Genomic DNA, 10,414 nt, shown 5'->3' with positions numbered 1-10,414 from the left:
ATATTATCATGTAATTTTGATATTAGCCATTGTAAATGGATTAGAACAACCATTACACCATCTAAAACAAGTTTTATAACACCAAAACAATTTAGGGTAATGTTTCTAGTCCACTTCCAGCAGCAAAATTCGAAAAACTGCATTATGCATGGCCAACTCATCGAGTGCACAAACTGACTCGTCGAGTTGGTTGAAGTTTCACTTGGACTCGTCGAGTACCTCCACGGACTCAGCGAGTCCCCAGTGCATAAATCTAAAAAATTTGATTTTTACACCGGTTTGCATCAAGTATTAACAAACAAGCCTAGGCTCTGATACCACTAATGGGTTGTGAGCAATCTAACACCCCGAAGTGTACATGAAACCATAGAAAACCTTGGATCTATGTTTGTCTAAAATACATGGAAAATTTGATTTCCAAGGTTCATAATGTAACAACCCGAAATTTGTTCCCTTGTCGTAACCATTTCGTCAATAAAAATCGTCTTAAGAGAATTATGCCGTTTTTGTCCTTGAACTAGGTCAATTAAGTTAAAACTTTTATTTGACCTTGTAAGTATCCAAACATGTTGGAAACATGTGAAAACATCCCAAACTAGTAATTAGAAAAATTTTAGTTTCGACCATATCTGGTAACGACAACTTAATCGGGTGCGACCAAAAGCATCGGTTAACGTCGGTATCAGGTAGAATTCCACCATATATCAAATTTAAATCATATTTAAAGTGAATTAAGACTCATTTGGAGCCTTTTCACTCTCTCTCTAACCTCTCTCCTCAATCAAAGATTTAGGTCCAAAAATCATCCATTTCAAGCTTCAAAACACCAAGGTAATCATACTAGCTCCTAGTATAACATCCTTAGCCTTCATTTTCATGTTCAAATCATGGAATAGGACCATAAACATGTGTTTACGGCCCTGGAACAGCCTTAGGCCGTGAACACATGTAATTGGGGTTTTTGAGCCTTAAAACCCTTTCAAATCACCATTGGAGCTTAGATATGGCTTAAGGACTTAATGGATTGGACTTAGGACACCTTAAACTCAACATTTGAGGAGTAAAAATGAGTTTACTACCCAAGAACAAGCTTGGGCCGTAAACTCATATGCATGGGTAGTAAACTCCTTTTTGGGTGTTAAAATGCAACTTACACACCTCATAAGCCTTGGAATAAATTCTAGAACCAACTAAAAATTATTTGGGGACCTTAAACATAACAAAAACCCTCCATTTGGGATTTTACGGCCATAACACCCCAGGAATATGTCCCAGGGCTGTAAACTCCTAAATATGAGTCATTTGATGCCCTAAACTCACCCCTTGGCTTGTAAAATTGAGTAGAATCATTTGTGATAAATCATTGACCTTCAAAACACTTAAGAATGATGTGGGTGAGAGTTTATGGCCGTAAACACTTAGTTTACTGCCGTAAACTCATCAATTAGTCCATATGTTTGATTTAGCCCCTTTCAAATGTCCTAGAACCAAACCTAGCAACACCTCTCATTTGATTTAAGGCCATTTAGTACATAAGAACACCCACCATGAGTTTACGGCTGTAAACTCATGGGGATGTGGTGTATAGGGCCGTGAACACTCCTTAGAGTTTACTCTTGAAGAGTAAACTCCATATCCTAGTCATTCATGTCCAGAAAAGTCACCCGGGTCACTCCAAACGCCTATTTTGAAGTGTTTTCACGTCTTGGAATGTTTAAGTGTATCTAATTAGTAATTTAAATCTATATAGATATATTTGTGTATTATTTAATATTACATAGGAACCTCTCTCATATTCAAGCCTCGATTCGACGTTTAGCATCCTAGTCGTCACATTCCGCGTTCGGTGAGTTCATACCCCTACCCTTTTTCAATGGTTTTTCAATTTTTTCAGGGGGGAATACAAGCAAAAGTACAAGAGTATCTTGTACTTAAACATTTTTATTTCATTAGAAATGATCCATATATCACTTGCTTTTAACAATTGAAACCGTATTAATCAACTGTTTAACTTGCAGAACCAGTTACAAACCAATTTCATATCTTATTATATAATGTTATATTATATATCTCACAAGTGATTTGTACCATAATATTATTGTTAAAAGCATTAGATTAGTTATATGTTTTTTCCTCGTTAACACTCCACAGAGATACGCGAGTGGAGGATCGTCTTTATAAAAAGAACATAGAACAAGACTTTTAGCATTATTACTTGTAAACTTGTTAATCCTATATAATTGGAGACACGTCCTCGGTGAACACTCCACACAGATACGCGAGTGGAGGACCGTCCCCATAACCAGAATCTCTTAGGTAGGGAGCGTGACTTGAGTGTATAGATCTATACGGGGCTGACTACCCCACACCTGGCTGCTAGCTACAGCCAAACCGAAATGGTTCAAGGGTGACGAAAGTCATAAAGTGATGTGGACTACTTATTGCCATATCTAGTCTATTGTATGGTTATGGAATTCGCAATTAGGATAACAAAGATTTATTTAATAGTAATAATGGATAAAGTAATTAATTTACTTTGTTAATATTAGTTTTATTTATGTGTTAAAACTAATACATCTTTCACAATTGATAACTAACATTTAGGAAAATATGGGATTTTCCTGGGAAAGACACTCGTACATAACCAGAAACATGTAACATTTTCAGATAACTAAACTTTACATTTCACAAGAACAATCATGTTTTTAGTGTACATCTTTTACATTACATTTTTGGGTTGGTAAACAAGCACACACTTCACAAGGTTAATCAGATTTTCAATACACATCTTTCACATTAGGAAAATATAGGATTTTCCTGGGGTAATCACAATTCTTAACCTGAACCGTGTAACATAACAGAAGAACTAAACTTTACTTTTAAGAAAATATGGGATTTTTTCTTGGATCATAACTTTTCAGAAAACCAAAAAGGAATCTCGTACATTTTCATAAAAACAATCTGCTTATGAACTCACCAGCTTTATGCTGATTTTTAAAATGCTTGTATTCTCAAGTTCTCCTTAGACAGGTACCCCGCGGCCTTTTGCAGAAGACGGAGCGTATGGAGTCACGTCTTTCTTTTGTTTAAACTTATGTATCTATGAAACTTGTACTACTTTACTTTTCAACTGATGTAATGAAATCTATGTAATGTAATGTTTTGTGTTTTACTTCGCTTACTATGTACATTGGTTATGATATTCACATGAAGTCACCTCCGCCCCGAGACGTTTCTGCCTTCGGTTTCGGGGTGTGACACATAATCCTTTCTAGCATACATGGGGAACTTCTAACATAAAAGATGGCTAGAATTACATACCTTGTATTTGATTTGATTTGTTGAAAACCTTGAGAGCCTAACACCCCAAGTGTGATGCCTCAAATGTTTCAAACAACACCAAGTGCTTTGGAATAACTTTAAGAGAATGTATAACACTTGCAAAATCGGCTTGCCATCTCTATCTTGCTTCTAGTGCCGATTTTGGTCAGATTCATATCCTTTATATAGTGTGTTACAATTAGGGTTACACCATGTAAACCCTAATGTAACATGGCTCTTCATTTCCATGACCCATGGGTTTGTAACTCCCATGGAGCATCTATAGAGCAACCTATGGACCTTAGCCCAACTTGATAATCCATGGAGCCTTTAGCCGACTATACAAGTTATGGGTGATTTACATAATCAACACAAATATTTAATTAGTCTTCTTTTGATCACTTAATTAATTCCAAATTAATTCTTGATCAATACTAATTAAATAAGACTATTAATATATTAGAACTTATAATATATTAATAAACCACAAGTGTTATTTCTCTCATTTAGTTTATCTAAATGCATGATGCCATGCAACCCAAATGGACCATGCCAAACCGGGTCAAGTACATACTAGGAATAGTTATGGACTTAGACACCTTATCCAACAAACACCTTATCTCAATTGTTTGAGAAAAGTGTGAAAATTGAAGATAAGATGGAAATTGTTGAAGGAAGGGCTACTCATCTCTCCGTAAGAGTACGAAGGCTAGAAGGACAAAGGACGCGAGATCAGGAATCGGTGATGGATGTCCATCATCGTATAAATTTTGCTTATAACGAGATGATTACTCATGATGCAAGGATTTCAGATTTAGAGCTATACAATCAAACCTCGAGAAACGAGGAGCCCACAAGAGGTCTTGAGCAGAGAACTCAAGCACTTGAGGAGCAAGTAGTTAATGTCACTGACGTGCTGGGTCATCACTTGGGTTTCTGGTAGATAAGCTAAAACTAGTGGTTGTGTAAATACAGAAAATCAGACTAGTTAAGGCAAAAAGAGTAAAGTTTATAGCAAGGATGTAGAAAATCTTGCAAATTTTGCAATGTTTATAGAAACTTTTCTCTTATAAGCCGAAATAAACTGATGTAACCACCAGCAATAATATGAAGCATATATTACAGTAATCATTGTGTTATCCATTATGTTTTCCACTTTGAAGAATAATTGAAGTATTTAGTACTTGTGTATTAACTAACTAACAAAACTCATAAAATTCTTATTATTGATAATAGGAACTAAAATAAAATGCCTAGAAGGAGTAGTGCTCGGCTAAACCCTAACCAACGATCAGCACCACGACAACCACTAGAACCTAGCCCCTCAATAAGTACAATAGAACTTGAAGAAATCATAGCTCAAAGAATTGATGCGGCTCTATCTGATCTCACAAGAGGTGGAGCTAGAAATGAAGGCCATGTAGGGACCGCTAGAACGTGTACCTACAAAGACTTTATGAATTGTAGACCAAAGAGCTTTCATGGAAATGAAGGGGTTGTTAATTTGACTAGGCGAGTAGAAAAGACAGAGTCCTTCTTTCAAATAAGCTTTTGTCCAGACGATTGTAATGTACAATTTGCAGCATGTACTTTCGCTGATGCAGCACTTACATGGTGGAACAGCCATGTGAATACAATAGGAATCGATACTGCAAATTCCATGAAATAGGAAGAGCTAAAAATGATGCTACTAGAGGAGTATTGTCCTAGGGAGGAAATACATAGGCTGGAACAAGAATTGTGGACCCTAACCATGAAGGGTTCATAGATAAAAGCTTATATCGGTAGATTTAATGATCTTGCACTAATGTGTCTAGCACTTGTAACCCCTGAATATAAGAAGATTGAGCGATATATGGGGTTTAGCATCGCAAATCAAAGGCATGGTGATCACATCGAAGCCTACAACCTATGACAACACCAATAGAATAGCTCATTAGCTAACCCTCACAGAGATCCAAGGAACAGTAGTGGTCTCAAGGGCTAAGTCTCCCAAATATAGAACAAACAAGCGCTAGTTTAATGGGAGGAATCCCAGACAAACATCTGAGAAAAGACAAGAAGTGGCAACCAATTATGCAGCCACGACAGTAGTACCCACACAACCAAAATCTTCATGCTTCAATCAGTGCAACCGTCCTCACCCATGTGACTGTTTTATTTGGACGAAGTGTAAGAAGAAGGGGCATACTGCTAGTTATTGCAGGAGCACAACACCTGCAACAGCCAATCAGCAAACAAATATTGGAACATGTCATGGTGAAGGAAGAAAGTATTATAAGTGTGGAGAGGTTGGACATATCAAGATAGAATGTCCAAAGTTATGGAGTCAAGGAGGCATAGGACGTGGCAGGGCATTCGTGATTGGAAGCAGAGAAGCTATTCAGGACCCTTCGGTCGTATCTAGTATGCTTCTAATAGATAATTTATATGCTACCATACTCTTCAACTCTGGAGCAGATAAAAGTTTTATAACTCCAACGTTTAGAAAATTATTAAGTCATGAGTCTAGCAAATTAAAAGAAATCTATGAAGTAGTAATTGCTAACGGTCAAACTGAGAGAGCACATGAAATCCTAGAAAATTGTCTGTTAACTCTTAATAGCTACCTTTTTCACGTCAACCTCATACCAATGTGTATTGGTAGTTTTGATGTCATAATTGGCATGGATGGGTTATCTTCACACCACGCCGAAATTCTATGTTATGAGAAAGCCATACGATTACCCTTACCAAACGGCGAAGCCCTGATTATCTATTGGGATAAATCTGGGAAGAACCTCAAAGTCATCTCTTGTACCAAGACCCAGAAATATCTACATAAGAAATGTAGCGCATTCTTAGCCCATATTGTAAATAAGAAAAGAAAGACAAAAGAAATCAAGGACATACCTCAAGTATGTGATTTCCCTGACGTGTTTCCTGAAGGTCTACCTGGAATACCTCCAGTCCGACAAGTCGAGTTTCGAATCGACTTAATTCCCGGAGCAGCACTAGTAGCGAAATCTCCTTATCAGTTGGATCCATCCGAAATGCAAGAATTATCTAGCCAACTACAAGAACTTCTTGACAAAGGCTTTATTAGGCCAAGTTTTTCACCTTGGGGAGCACCAATCTTGTTTGTCAAGAAGAAGGACGAATTCTTTCGAATGTGTATTGATTATCGGGAGATGAACAAGCTAACGATCAAGAATCGTTATCCACTTCCAATAATTGATGATCTATTCGATCAACTGCAAGGATCCAGCTACTACTCAAAGATAGATCTTAGATCAAGATACCATCAACTCAGAGTACAAGAAGATGACATTCCAAAAACAACATTTAGAAACCGTTATGGTCATTATGAGTTCTTAGTTATGTCTTTTGGATTTACCAATGCCCTAGTAGTGTTTATGGATCTCATGAATTGTGTTTGCAAACCATACTTGGATAAATTCGTGATAGTATTTATCGATGATATATTGATATATTCCCAAACCAAGGAAGAACATGGTTAACACCTGCAAATAATCTTGGAACTACTAAGAAAAGAAAAGGTGTACGCCAAATTCTCCAAATGTGAGTTTTGGATTAGAGTAGTACAATTTTTAGGTCATGTAGTTAGCAACGAAGGAATTCATGTTGACCTATCCAATGTTGAAGCAATCAGGAATTGGGAAGCACCAAAGACACCAACAGAAGTGCGTCAATTTCTAGGACTTGTTGCTATTACCATAGATTCATAGAGAATTTCTCCAAAATAGCCAAGCCGCTTTCAACACTAACCCGCAAGGATATGAAGTTCAACTGGGAAGACAAACAAGAAGCTGTTTTTCAGAAACTGATGCAAATGTTATGTAGTGCACCAATCCTATCCCTTCCAGAGGGGACAGAAGATTTTGTCGTATACTGCGACGCATCAAATCAAGGATTGAGATGTGTGTTTATGCAAAGAGGAAAGGTTATCGCCTACGCATCACGACAACTTAAGGTGCATGAGAATAATTACACTACCCATGATCTTGAATTGGGAGCTGTAGTTTTTGCACTAAAATCTGGAGACATTACTTATATGATACTAAGTGTACTATTTTTACTGACCACAAGAGTCTCCAGCACATCTTCGACCAAAAATACCTTAATATGAGACAGCGAAGATGGATCCAATTGTTGAATGATTACGAATGTGAGATTCGTTATCATCCTGGAAATGCAAACATGGTAGCAGATGCCTTGAGCCGAAAAGAATATATTAAACCCCGTCGGGTACGAGCATGAACCATAACTATCCATTCTAATTTGCCTCAGAAATTACAGAAGCTCAACTTGAGGCTCTGAAAGAAGAAAACATCAAGAACGAAGCTTTGCGGGGAATGGAAAAGCCACTTATACAAAAAGATGACGGAACGCGACAATTTATGAACTGACTTTGGACGCCTTAGTTCGATGGAGTCAAGGACTTGGTCTTAGAAGAGGCCCACAAGTCCAAATATTTCGTGGATCCAGGCTCTAAAAAAATGTACTTAGGCTTAAAAGTGCATTATTGGTGGCCAAACATGAAGGCTAAAATTGCTACTTATGTGAGCAAATGCTTGACTTGTTCTAGACTAAAGGCAGAACATCAAAAGCCTTCAGGTTTACTTCAACAACCGGAAATACCTGATTGGAAATGGGAGCAGATATCAATGGACTTCATCACTAAGTTACCTAAAACTCCTAGTAGGTTCGACACTATTTGGGTAATAGTCGATAGATTAACTAAGTCCGCCCATTTCTTACCAATTAAGGAGAATGACAGGATGGAGAAGTTGACTAGAGTTTAGCTTAAGGAAATTTTCAGATTGCATGGAGTTCCAAATTCTATTATTTCTAACCAAGATAGTAGATTCACTTCACAATTTTGGCAATCTCTACAAAAATCCTTAGGAGCACGTCTAGATATGAGTACAGATTATCATCCATAAATTGATGGTCAGAGTGAGAGAACCATTCAGACTTTAGAAGATATGCTCCGAGCCTGTGTAATATACTTTGGAAATGCGTGGGATACTCATTTACCATTAATTGAGTTTTCCTACAACAATAATCATCACACCAGCATCAAGGCTGCACCATTTGAGGCTTTTTATGGACGAAAATGTCATTCCCCTATATGTTGGGCAGAAGTTGGAGATACACATATGGCCAGAAAACATACAAGTGATACCTTACGTACTCGACCAGAAATAATTCACGAGACAACTGAAAAGATCGTGCAGATTATGGATCGATTAAAGGTTGCACGTGATCGTCAAAAGAGCTATGCTAACTTAAGACGTAAGCCTTTAGAATTCCAAGTTGGAGATAAAGTAATGTTGAAGGTTTCTCCTTGTAAAGGCGTAATTCGATTCGGGAAACGAGGAAAACTAAACCCATGGTATATAGGACCTTTTGAAATTCTAGCAAGAATTGGTTCTGTTGCATACCAACTCAAGTTGCCTCAAGAACTATGTAATGTGCATGATGTTTTTCATGTATCAAATCTAAAAAGATGTCTATCCGATGATACTCTTATTGTACCTCTCGACGAGATAAAAGTCAATATGAAACTCAACTTTGTAGAAGAACCTGTCGAGATCATGGACCGAGAAGTCGAGCGATTAAAGCAAAGTCGTATTCCCATAGTGAAACTTTGATGGAACTCCTTACGAGGAACTGAATTTACTTGGGAACGTGAAGATCAGATGAAAGAAAAATACCCCCAACTGTTTAAATAAAATCCCATCCACAAGATAAATTTCGGGACGAAATTGTTCTAACGGGGGGAGAATGTAATACTAGTCAAAATAGGTCAATAACAATCACATGTGATTATGCCAATCATGTAATGTTATTAGTAATGTGATGAATTTAATATGTAGTTCATGATAAATTCTAATACAAATATGAACTTTCTTTATAATACAACTCAAAGTATATGTCCATACGATTCCAAAGATACAGAGAACGTCTAAATTTGACTTCGCGTGAAGAAGTTATGATAAACTGAACAGTATAATTCTCTATACAGAGCCGGCCGAAGCCCAGGGCGAGCTGGGCCATGGCCCAGGGCATCAATTTATAATGGGGCAGCAATTTTTCAATGTGTCTTATAGTTATATTTGGTCCATGAAGATAAGTCTAGCAAAATCCAACCGGTTCAAGGCTAAAGAGGGTAGCGGATTCTTGGAGCGGATTATTGGAGACCTAGTACACGCTATCTGACTCTTCGATCTAAACCTCCAGTAATTGAAGATGAAGAACACGAGGCGTCCTTTCTTGAGAATGGAGATGGACATGGACGATTACAGTTTGAAATCAATATTTAGACTTTTAGTTTATCGGCCATCGCATTCGCATACTGCCCTGTCTCTCTCTCTCGCCAATCGCGATCATCTACTTCTTTCTTTGATTCTTTCTTTCTAATTTCCTGAATCGTCCTCTATTCAAAGGTGTATACAGATTACAGAGCTATTGATGAACCGGCACTGTGATGATTAATGAATTCGTCCTCATAAGCCCTAAGGTCCTAACGCCTAATCAATCCTGTAAGTTTTTTCTAATCTTTCAAATTTCTTACATAACCTAATTGAAAGTTTCTTGCATAACTCCTAATCCAGTAAGTTTTTGAAATTTCAGTTTTTTTATATAGCGAGAAGTGAACTTTCCATTCAACTCATCTGATCCAAGATTGCAGACTTACCGTGTTAAGGAAACTGGATTACACTAAGCCTCATTAATTTTACAGGTAATTTTTTTCTTTCTTTTTCTTCTACTGCTCTTGCTTTATGAAATTATGATCAAGTTATGTTTTTGATTTTGATTGTTTTTATATAATCTGTAAATCTGATAAGTTATGTATATGTCTATTGTTGAATCTGATATAGTATGTCTATTGTTGAATCTGTATATGAATTCTGTTTTTGATTTTTCTGAGATGCGATATGAATTCTGATTTTGATTTTGCTGAGATGTTAATTCAGAATTCTGAATAATTGGATGAATATAATCTGTTGATTTTTTTAAATTCTGATTTTTGAATAATCTGATTGTTTTTTTGATTTATGAATAGTATGTTAATTTAATTTCTGAA

This window comes from Lactuca serriola, chromosome 2 (genome assembly GCF_051521515.1).
Source record: "Lactuca serriola cultivar US96UC23 chromosome 2, Lser_US96UC23_V15, whole genome shotgun sequence".
Classification (NCBI taxonomy): domain Eukaryota; kingdom Viridiplantae; phylum Streptophyta; class Magnoliopsida; order Asterales; family Asteraceae; genus Lactuca; species Lactuca serriola.
Note: the sequence above shows the minus strand (reverse complement) of the source record.